The sequence below is a fragment of the Ylistrum balloti genome, unplaced genomic scaffold, assembly GCF_031769215.1.
Source record: "Ylistrum balloti isolate Yb309-2 unplaced genomic scaffold, AGI_CSIRO_Ybal_v1 Utg371040, whole genome shotgun sequence".
Classification (NCBI taxonomy): domain Eukaryota; kingdom Metazoa; phylum Mollusca; class Bivalvia; order Pectinida; family Pectinidae; genus Ylistrum; species Ylistrum balloti.
The window spans coordinates 235,472-248,820 of record NW_026782576.1 but is presented as its reverse complement, the minus strand read 5'-3'; positions in this window follow the sequence as shown (position 1 = coordinate 248,820).

Here is a 13,349-nt window from a genome sequence, read left to right as displayed (position 1 = left end):
GAACGTTGTTATGGAAATATCGGGTTGGCACAAAATAATATACCATCTAAAGATCCAAGGATACGTCATCTGTAATATTGGCGAAATCAAATGACTGAAATGACAATACAAACTGAACATGTTATGTGAAAGCTTACAATATTCTGAGCCCATGGAAAAACACATCTACATGATGATTTATTGGCGATATTCTCCTAGTTCTATAATTCATTCCAATGCTCTTCAGTCAAATTTTACATCAGCCAGAATAATTTGAATTAATGTTCTACCCAGTTCCGAAACACTGTTAATTGAATCAGATTAGATCAACTATACGGGTATAAAACGGCATCTGTTATTACTTTATATTAAAGTATGTATTATTGAAGAGTTGAATCGATCTGATGGCGCCCTCCCTAGAAAAACTGTCATACATAAATTAGCTGACGATGGGTGTGAATAACCTATAGACAGTTCTCAAACAAAATAAAAGAGAATAATTGATCATCACTCTTAATTAAACGAATTAATATGCATTACAAAATTAACACGATAGCTGGTCACATAGATACAAAGTCATGAACAGTGGACTAGAAATTAGGAATGCTTCCTTGACAACACGCTACATATATAATCACGCCTCATTAATTAAAATCGATGATCTAGATAAGTGATTCTGGTTGACATATGTTTTTGCGTTAATGTAATCATACTGGTATATCCTATGTAAGGGAAATAAATGTTCGATAGAAGTTTTTTTTATTTTTCTATCTCTTGCATGGTAATTTGAAATTTTTGTTTGGAATGAACATTTACAAATACGTATACACACATTTTCTAGAAATATAATCATATATATATACTAAATATACGATGTAAGCTGTAGAAGAAATATCTTTTGGGTAGTTGAATATAGTACAAAAATGTCTACTTGTCAATATTTGAGACGCTGATTCTATCTATCATACTTGTATTTCTATGTGAAAAAACAGGCAAACACAGGAGCATCAAACACGTCAAGCTTCATATCGAATAAAGAAAAAATAGTCTTTCTTAATGACATCGCTTTGACGACAGTAAAACTTCCCCATACTTTTCATCAACTTGCATCTTTTGAAACCCTGTTTTACGAGTTTGACCATCAGTTGACGACTTCCTGCACGAGACGATGTAGAGGAATAAAAAAAGGGACACATTAGAATGATGACAATTGCAATACAATACTACAGTCTAATTAGAAATAGACATCAAATGCTACGTATATGCTTTGTAACTAATTACCAAATGAGTGAATACCATTAAAGGTAATTTGATATGTTGGTAACATAATAGGTTAATAAATACATTGGAATCAACGAACGATAACCTTGTTTTAACCAATCAAGTCATAAAAAATCTCCTTTCAAATTCGGATAGTTTATGGTGACTGTGTTTCCAGTCATTTATAACCGGAGTTAACAAAACAAAGCAAACGCTGACAATGTAACGTCTACTGGTTACATATTTACACATACTAGTCAGTGCTATCAGCTCATCAGTCACGCATTCACACTCAATCTCATGAAAGTATTTATCGTATATCCTGTTACAGTGCATTAAAAAGGCAATTGAATATACATTATTCATGTTTTTACAAAAAAGTTATGATGATAGGAATTCATGCTAAGATCTTTTGTTTATATTAGATATGGATGCTGGTTTGTTTTATTCTAATATTAAATCTACATCCTATTCCTGTTTTCATGAATAGAATATCAACGTGATGTCCAAATACGAAACATACATAGCATATCACGTGAAAAATACATCTATGTTATTATCATATATATATCACATGGATGATTGAAGGTTACTGGAACAAGAGTCATAATTATTGCAAAACAAATACAAAAATGTCATTTTCGAAAATAAGAAACTGGACTTAAACCATATGAATATTTCACTATTTGCTGAAATTTCTGCTGAACAACTTTAACGTTAGTATAGATCAGTGGATGTTCCTATACCTCATATCAATAGCGTGCGGAAAACTGTTCTCGGTCTTCACCGGATTTAGTTCACTAAATGAATTTTAAAAAGGCGCTTCAGTCCCCTTAGAATTGTATCCTTTCTGTATCATACATTAACGATGACGATTAACCAAGCAGAACTTGTATATGAAGTTTTAAAGGAAATCGTCCTCATCACTGCTGTAGCACATTAATGTAAACAAGCTAATGGATGTTAAACTGTTTTCAGACGGTGATACAATGGCTCAGGAACCAAATACAAGCTCATTATATAGCTTCAAACTGATAAAAACCTAACTTTTGTACTGGTGAAGATTTTTGGAATGGTAAGAAAAAAATCATTTAAAAAAGGAGAAAAAGACTTCAGAATATGTGAGGTATGAGATATTCTTGTTCTCTCAAAGTTTTTATTTTTTCGTGAATAACAGACATTCTTTATTCTTTGAGAGACAATCTGTCTTACAGCATTTTTTTTTATTAGAAGACAATTTATGGATGTAAAAGGGATATATATATATATATATATATATATATATATATAAACTTTCTAAATATCATAGCAATCAAAAAATGCAAATTTTGAATAACTACTGAAATCCTACATTTAAAAATGTTCTCCTTTGAAAACATTTGTTGTGGAATGCTTAATACGTTCAGGAAGACGGCGTTGTGCTTAATTTGGCAAATATCGTCCAAATACCTTTTTTTTCAAAACTATATTTCGGGTCCTAAAAGCAAGTCAAAACTAACCTATTTCAACTTTATGAATATGTTGGTTAGTCATGCAAAAAAGTTCCCGAATTCTACCCAATAATTCAAGAATTTATCTTTTAGCAACACTTTCAAATGTCTTATTGCATGTTTCAAACCTTTTGTCTTGAGTGTTCTAAGCCTTGTATCATGTGTCTTTTTAAGCTTTAATGTTTTTGAACTGTTGTTTGCCTTAAACATTTTACCTGTTATTTGTCTACGCCTCATGACCCGCGGTTTGTCCAAAGCCTTTGACATGCAGTGTGTCCTAAGCGTTTTGATCTGCAGTTTACCCCAATCCTCTTGTCTTGTGTTTTCAATTAGCCTTTTGCCCTTTTGTTTGTCTAAAGTCGTTTGTCTTGTTGTCTGCACTTATGTGGTTTTGACAAAGCCTATGAATTTTATCGTTGGCTATTACTTTCCTATTTTGAATTAACAAATTTAATCATAGTTGACTGTTAGGATTAATTTTGATGCAACGATAGGATTGTTGATAGAATAATCAATACTTTTTGGATTATTGATTATTCAATATAGATTAGTGATGACAGCATTCATGTGAGAAATAAGTGATATCACCCCTTCATTTCAAATCATTTTAAAATTTTTTTTGTCCAAATCTAATATATAAATAAATATCCATTCTACTAAAATATCCATTCTACTTAAATATCTATTCTACTAAAATATCTATTCTACTTAAATATCTATTCTACTTAAATATCTATTCTACTAAAATATCTATTCTTCTTAAATATCCATTCTACTTAAATATCCATTCTACTAAAATATCTTTTCTTCTTAAATATCCATTCTACTTAAATATCTATTCTACTAAAATATCTATTCTACTTAAATATCCATTCTGCTTAAATATCTATTCTACTAAAATATCTATTCTACTTAAATATCCATTCTGCTTAAATATCTATTCTACTTAAATATCCATTCTACTAAAATATCTATTCTACTTGAATATCTATGCTACTAAAATATCCTTTAATATCCATTCTACTTAAATATCTATTCTACTAAAATATCTATTCTACTTAAATATCTATTACTCTTAAATATCCATTCTGCTTAAATATCTATTCTTCTTAAATATCTATTCTACTAAAATATCTATTCTTCTTAAATATCCATTCTACTAAAATATCTATTCTACTTAAATATATATTCTACTAAAATATTCATTTTACTTAAATATCCATTCTGATTAAACATCCATTCTGCTTAAATATCCATTCTACTAAAATATCTATTCTACTTAAATATCCATTCTACTAAAATATCCATTTTACTAAAATATCTATTCTACATAAATATCTATTCTTCTTAAATATCTATTCTACTAAAATATCCTTTAATATCCATTCTACTTAAATATCTATTCTACTTAAATATCTATTCTTCTTAAATATCCATTCTGCTTAAATATCTATTCTTCTTAAATATCTATTCTACTAAAATATCTATTCTTCTTAAATATCCATTCTGCTTAAATATCCATTCTACTTTTAATATCTATTCTAATTTTCTACTATTCTACGAACCTACCGGTATTACAGCGAATATACAAATTTTGATTGATCCCATATTTGTGGGAGATACTGTTAATGTTCTAGAAGCTTTTGTAATACCTGTTTGTAATGAAATTAGTGATCATTCTGCCACTCATGTTGTTATTAAAATACTAGGTAAAACTACAAATAAATACACGCGTGATATATGGATTTACAATTCTGCAGATTATGTTCGGTTTAACTCTTTGATTAGAAATTTTATCATCGGATGAATGTTTCGAAAATTGTAATGTTTATGAAGCTTGTGACATTTTTATCTCATCTTTTCTAGAATTTGCTTACCTTTGTATACATAAGAACACCATCACTGTCAGGAAGAACGATAAACCCTGGTTTAACTCAGATTTACGAAGGGAAATCAGAGATAGGCTTCACAAATATGCACGTAGACTTAATCGGCCATGCGACATTCTTAATTCAAGCAACAGATAAACAACGTTAATAATAATAATATGAAAAAGTATTCAAAACGATTATGTTTTGAAAATATTAACGGAATTCTTGACAATTTGGCACTGAACAATTCTAAACAATATTGGAAACTTATTCATCGTCTTCTCGATAAATCATCTTCATCAGTATCGATTCCCTCATTATAAGACAGTGATAAAGTTGAGTTAGTCTATTCTGATGATGAAAAAGCAGATGTACTTAATAAGTTTTTTCTGTTCTATTTCTAATAATATCGGTGAGCCTACTTTTATTTCAGAATTTCCTACAAGGTGCCCCAATTCTATTGAAAATATCTTTTTTCTGAAACCGAAATAAAGGATATTATTTTAAAATTGATGCTAAACAAGGCTACCGGAAAAGATCAAATCAGTCACGAAATGCTAAGATATACCGCTGAAAGTGTTTGTATACCACTTAAATTGCTTTTCAATTTATTTCTAAGTCAGTGTAAGTTACCGAGTCAGCTATAGTAGTACCTTTATTTAAAAAAAGGTGAGCGTTTTTATATCTTCTAATTATAGACCTGTATCTCTTCTTAGTACTGTTAGTAAAGTGTTTGAACGAGTAATGTACAAACATGTATATAATTTTGTCATTGATAGCAATCTTTTGTATAAGCATCAGTCAGGGTTTGTTCCTTGTCATTCTTCTGTTACATAATTACTAGAAATTTACCATAATATCTGTCTATCGTTAAAAAACAAGCTCCATACATGTATAGCATTTTTCGATATATCAAAAGTATTTGATAGAGTTTGGTATTATGGTCTATTGAAAAAGGTGAAAGCATATGGTTTTCAAGGCAATATTTATAAATGGTTGAAAGATTACTCAAGTAATAGAAATCAAATTGTATACTTGGAAGAAGCTTTATCGCACACAGATTACGTGAATGCTGGTGTACCTCACGGCTCTCTTTTAGGTCCATATCTATTTTTGTTGTATATAAATGATATTTGTGAAAATTTATTTTCAATGTCAAGAATGTTTGCTGACGACACCTCGCTCGCATATTCTTCAAAACAAAGTGCAGAAATAGAATATCATATGAATCATGATTTAGCAGTGATTGACCAATGGTCAAAGAAGTGGAATGTGAGTTTCAGTCCTAATAAAACGGACGTTGTTGTTTTTATTGGTTCTTTAGAAGGCTTAATGTTCAGTTGACTTAAAATAACACAATTTTGTCTAAAAGTGCTACACAAAAACATCTAGGAGTAACTTTAAATGAAATTGCAAGTGGGAAACACATATCTCAAATATGATCAAATCAGCTTCTAAACACTTGTCAGTTTTACGGAAATTGAAATTTACAGTAAATAAAAAAATCTTATCTAAATTATACATTGTATTCAACAGACCTATTTTGGAATATGCGGGCGAGGTTTGGGATGGCTGTAACATTGCTAACATTGATAAGCTGGAAACATTTCAACTCGAAGCTAGAATAGTCACAGGCTTGCCTTTATTTGCAAGTGTACAGTCTTTATATAATGAGACCGGTTGGGAAAAACTTGATGACAGACGTGAACAAAAAAACAAAAAAAAAATATTATTACTGTACAAAATAAACCATGACTTAGTTTCATATTATCTAAAGGAACTATTGCCTAATAGAGTAAACAATATTAGTAGATATAATTTAAGAACTGGTCAAGATTATGTATTACCAAAATGTAGACAAGTTATGCATGAAAGGTCTTTTATCCCGAGTACCCTCAGAATGTGGACCTCTTTAGATATATAGAGCTTTAACGTCATATTTCAAGACAGATCAAACCTGTGAATAACCTGACTGTAGGTAAACAGAAAATTAGATGTGATACATGCTAGAATTCGTCACGGTTTTAGTGCTTTGAATGCAGATCTTTTCAGATGTAAATTAGTATTATCTCCAGCAGGCAACTGTACCTACCCTTTAGAAAATCATGTTCATTATTTTTTTCAGTGTAACATGTACAACTTCTCTCGTGATATGACATAATCGTTGATCTAGATGTCCTGTTGAACGGTTCTGTTCATCTGAACAAAGCCGAAAATGATATATTCGACTGATTGTTCAAGAATTTATTAAAAATACAAATAGATTCTCATAAAGTTATACAAAGTATATATATGGAATTTTTACTATATATCTTACTAGTAATATTATAAAGCTGCTGATATTGGGAATTTTCCCATCAATATACAATAATGTTTACTTTATGTATAAATCAATGACTCAATGTTTGATGAAATGCTGCCATATATGTATGTAACCTTGTATAATTGTTTATGGAAGAGGATGTTCCTAAGTTGTTTAACTTGTGTCCAATTCCATTTGATTTTTGGGTCAAATAAAATATTTTTAAACTTTAAACTAAACTTAAATATCCATTCTTCTTAAAAATCCATTCTACTTAATTTTCTACTTATACGGACTAATGCGCCTACCTTCATTTTTCTGCTGGTCTGCTGAGGTAATCCTTTAAACTCCGAACTCAGACAACGGGCGCTTGGGACATCACGTGCTGTTTGATTAAACCCTTAGGAATGAATCATGACCAAAGCTATGGAAAGACTGCTCATCCTTAAATACAATCAATACCTTCTATCGATCTACTCGTTGTCGCCATTTTGTCTATCGTTTCTAAATTATTGATTGAATAATTCGCCTCTACATGTAGATGTGCTAAAAACCCTTCAGGATATATCTCAATGATTAACACACAATTAAAGCACGAATACTTAAATCAATATGTGTATTAAGGACAATCGATTTTATAATTGTGAATTTTAATTGTTACCGTCAATTTTATTGCTACATTTGTAGTTAGGATTCTGTTTTGTAACCACTTACTCCTCAAAGCGCATATTACCTACTTATATCGTAGAATTTCAAAAAAATAAAAACTAACTTAAAGAGATTGGCATGAAATGAATCGTTAGAACTCTTTTGTCAAAAAACCCATTCCATTAGGCAGTCTGAACTTTTTGTTATTGGATATCTTTTTGTAATAGGAATAAAAGTTACCACTGTGTGACGGTCACCGACAGGAAGGTGATAGTCATTGTCTCAAAAATAGGACGTCAATTATTTCATATCAGTGGTCAGGTGGTGCGGAGACCTTTCACCTCGCCGCTAACGGACCAAATTCCCGTGGATTTTCCCCGGGGAATCCAGTTTGTTTCAACACTAAGACCCATACAGCGCTTACATTCGAGCCAAGAGGAGTGATTTATACAATTTAAAATTACTTGTTTCGCAATTGTTGTAACATAAATAAAGTTTTATACTACTGCCCCCAGGAGTCACTTTATTACATCAAATTTTAATAATAAATCTTCAAGCTCTTTGTCAATATACAAATGTGTTCGGAAGTTGTCATCAAGTTCAGAAGACGACAATAAATTGTAGACATGGCACATACATTATAGTGAAATATTTTTTCCTCTTTTTTGTGTCATAGTGACGTATTAAACTATTGTGCCGATACTACTTGTGATATAGAGTGGTTAAGGTCGCGATATGAAAGGTCGATTGGAACAGGAATGTTATCAAAATAAGTAACACGGTTCAGGCATTATCGTCTAGTTTTTTTTAAAAAATTATTCATCTTCATTAATCGTAATCATAAGAGAACTAATAAGCTGGATACACGTACTTTGAATTATGATAGTAAAACAAGTATCTTATAATAGATATGAATTATGTATTATATAATTCACATAGGATTCTAAATGCATGCGAGATGTGAACTGCAGAGATAACTAGTTAATTAATTGATTGCGGTGTGTGAGTGTGTAATAAAAATTGACATGAAATACAGCCTATTGAGGATGTAATATATTCGATAACGATACGACAGAAAAGTCGATTACGATACGACAGAAAGTCGATTACGACACGACAGAAAAGTCGATTACGATACGACAGAAAGTCGATTACGACACGACAGAAAGTCGATTACGATAAGACAGAAAGTCGATTACGACACGACAGAAAGTCGATTACGATACGACAGAAAGTCAATTACGATACGACAGAAAGTCGATTACGATACGACAGAAAGTCAATTACGATACGACAGAAAGTCGATTACGACACTACAGAAAGTTGGTGTCCAGAACATCGCAATTGTATTGATAATGTATGAATTTTTGCTGAATAATGAAACAAACTGCATCACACTGCTGTTTTGTCCTTCTAGGTCTCGTCAGTGGTGCTAAGGAACTGAATTGCTGAAATCTAGGAGACAACTGGGTAAGGTCCAAAACGGTCGAATGAAGTATAAAAAAAAAAAGGGGGGGGGGGGGGGGACTAAATGTCCATCAGCAGGCTCTTTTACCTGCAATGTCAACGATCTTACGAAAAGCAGGTTAATAACACCTTTCAACACAAATTAAGAATTAGACCCAAGAAGAACGAAACTGCGTCAACCAGCTGTTTCGTCCTTCTAGGAGTCATCAGTGAGAAACGGCCACAACATTATTTATAGAAATCTTCTATCAATCTCTTTACAGGGCAAACAGTGAGGTGATATCACAGCAGATTTTAGACTGATATACCACCAGGGCTAACGTCAACGACAGATATCTCAACGGGGGTCAAAATTAAGAAATGATATCCCACCACAACCAACATTTGTGTGAGAGAATGACATTGGGGACTGAGATCCCTACACGACTAACATTTGTGTGAGAGGCCGACATTGGGGACTGAGATCCCTACACGACTAACATTTATGTGAGAGGCCGACATTGGGGACTGAGATCCCTACACGACTAACATTTATGTGAGAGGCCGACATTGGGGACTGAGATCCCTACACGACCAACATTTGTGTGAGAGGCCGACATTGGGGACTGAGATCCCTACACGACTAACATTTGTGTGAGAGGCCGACATTGGGGACTGATATCCCTACACGACCAACATTTGTGTGAGAGGCCGACATTGGGGACTGATATCCCTACACGACCAACATTTGTGTGAGAGGCCGACATTGGGGACTGAGATTCCTACACGACTAACATTTGTGTGAGAGGCCGACATTGGGGACTGAGATCCCTACACGACTAACATTTATGTGAGAGGCCGACATTGAGGACTGAGATCCCTACACGACTAACATTTATGTGAGAGGCCGACATTGGGGACTGAGATCCCTACACGACCAACATTTGTGTGAGAGGCCGACATTGGGGACTGAGATCCCTACACGACCAACATTTGTGTGAGAGGCTGACATTGGGGACTGAGATCCCTACACGACCAACATTTGTGTGAGAGGCCGACATTGGGGACTGATATCCCTACACGACCAACATTTATGTGAGAGGCCGACATTGACTGAGATCCCTACACGACTAACATTTGTGTGAGAGTGCCGACATTGGGGTCTGGTATCCCTACACGACTAACATTTGTGTGAGAGGCCGACATTGGGGACTGATATCCCTACACGACCAACATTTGTGTGAGAGGCCGACATTGGGGACTGATATCCCTACACGACCAACATTTGTGTGAGAGGCCGACATTGGGGACTGAGATCCCTACACGACCAACATTTGTGTGAGAGGCTGACATTGGGGAATGAGATCCCTACACGACTAACATTTGTGTGAGAGTGCCGACATTGGGGTCTGGTATCCCTACACGACCAACATTTATGTGAGAGGCCGACATTGGGGACTGAGATCCCTACACGACTAACATTTGTGTGAGAGTGCCGACATTGGGGACTGAGATCCCTACACGACTAACATTTGTGTGAGAGGCCGACATTGGGGACTGATATCCCTACACGACCAACATTTGTGTGAGAGGCCGACATTGGGGACTGATATCCCTACACGACCAACATTTGTGTGAGAGGCCGACATTGGGGAATGAGATCCCTACACGACTAACATTTGTGTGAGAGTGCCGACATTGGGGTCTGGTATCCCTACACGACCAACATTTATGTGAGAGGCCGACATTGGGGACTGAGATCCCTACACGACTAACATTTGTGTGAGAGTGCCGACATTGGGGAATGAGATCCCTACACGACTAACATTTGTGTGAGAGGCCGACATTGGGGAATGAGATCCCTACACGACTAACATTTGTGTGAGAGGCCGACATTGGGGAATGAGATCCCTACACGACTAACATTTGTGTGAGAGTGCCGACATTGGGGACTGATATCCCTACACGACCAACATTTATGTGAGAGGCCGACATTGGGGTCTGATATCCCTACACGACCAACATTTGTGTGAGAGGCCGACATTGGGGAATGAGATCCCTACACGACCAACATTTGTGTGAGAGGCCGACATTGGGGAATGAGATCCCTACACGACTAACATTTGTGTGAGAGTGCCGACATTGGGGACTGATATCCCTACACGACCAATATTTATGTGAGAGGCCGACATTGGGGTCTGATATCCCTACACGACCAACATTTGTGTGAGAGGCCGACATTGGGGAATGAGATCCCTACACGACTAACATTTGTGTGAGAGTGCCGACATTGGGGACTGATATCCCTACACGACCAACATTTATGTGAGAGGCCGACATTGGGGACTGATATCCCTACACGACCAACATTTGTGTGAGAGGCCGACATTGGGGAATGAGATCCCTACACGACTAACATTTGTGTGAGAGTGCCGACATTGGGGTCTGGTATCCCTACACGACCAACATTTATGTGAGAGGCCGACATTGGGGACTGAGATCCCTACACGACCAACATTTGTGTGAGAGGCCGACATTGGGGACTGAGATCCCTACACGACTAACATTTGTGTGAGAGTGCCGACATTGGGGTCTGGTATCCCTACACGACCAACATTTATGTGAGAGGCCGACATTGGGGACTGAGATCCCTACACAACCAACATTTGTGTGAGAGGCCGACATTGGGGACTGATATCCCTACACAACCAACATTTGTGTGAGAGGCTGACATTGAGGACTGATATCCCTACACGACCAACATTTGTGTGAGAGGCTGACATTGGGGACTGATATCACTACACGACCAACATTTGTGTCTGAGGCTGACATTGGGGACTGATATCACTACACGACCAACATTTGTGTCTGAGGCTGACATTGAGGACTGATATCCCTACACAACCAACATTTGTGTGAGAGGCTGACATTGAGGACTGATATCACTACACGACCAACATTTGTGTGAGAGGCTGACATTGGGGACTGATATCACTACACGACCAACATTTGTGTCTGAGGCTGACATTGAGGACTGATATCCCTACACAACCAACATTTGTGTGAGAGGCTGACATTGAGGACTGATATCACTACACGACCAACATTTGTGTGAGAGGCTGACATTGGGGACTGATATCACTACACGACCAACATTTGTGTCTGAGGCTGACATTGAGGACTGATATCCCTACACGACCAATATTTATGTGAGAGGCCGACATTGGGGTCTGATATCCCTACACAACCAACATTTGTGTCTGAGGCTGACATTGGGGACTGATATTTCATCACGACCCTGCTAGCACTTCCTACCATATTGCAATTTAACCATACAAAGCAAATGGTCCATTTTACTGTACCATATGACTTCCATCCCTGACGTTTATGCCGATGCAAATGAGATCGATTATAATGTCAGGTTTTGTGAAGTCATCTGTACGTGTTTTAAATATTGCATGAAAATATCTTAGTTATACCTGCTTGTATCCACAAATATGTGTTGAGTCTGGTATAAATGGACTTCAACAGTTTATCGATTTTTGTGGCTTATAACAATTTTAGGCATTGTTATTTTTTTCACTTTGTTTTTGTATTCAAATATGCAGCATTAAAACATTAGAAGTAGAAAATGACATTTCATTTCAACAAATTTCGAAAAAAAATCGACGAAAATTGTAAAAAAAAATCAGTCAATAATTAGTTAATAGAGCCTATGGAAGTTCTCTCCGAGGTGACTTGAGTGAAGTAGAGAGTAGAATCAGTTAGAAATGAAAAACATAAATTAAGGGAGATAACTCGTACAAAAATACACGCAGCTATTTATAGATTATAAGGATATATTATATAAAATAAGATCATGAAACCATAAAGTAATTGGCAGATATTGACCAAAAAGCGACGTGCATAAATATATACACTGGTCATAGCTGTCGATACTATTCAGTTTTATATAGAAAATACAGTCATTGAAGACAGAGAGTTGATGTATATATATTTCAAGAATGAAATTCGTAGTAAATTAACGCACACTGGAGTATTAAAGGGCATTTTCACATATTTCAGATATAACATGACACAATGACAGCAGAAAAGTATCATGAAAAGTATCATAATATGGCTGTTTAGGTCTTATAGAGATTAAAACGACTGGTTTACCAATAAATAACTGAATATCATTCAGTAAAATTCTGTTTGTAATTCTGTTACAGTCAGGACATTGTAGAAAGGTGTTTGTACCAATATGGTCATAATTTCCATAAATATTAACAGAAGTAAACAGAAAGAGTCTAAGATCATAGTACATAGGACATTCAACAAAGTAGTGGGAAACAGTTTCATATTCAGAAGAGC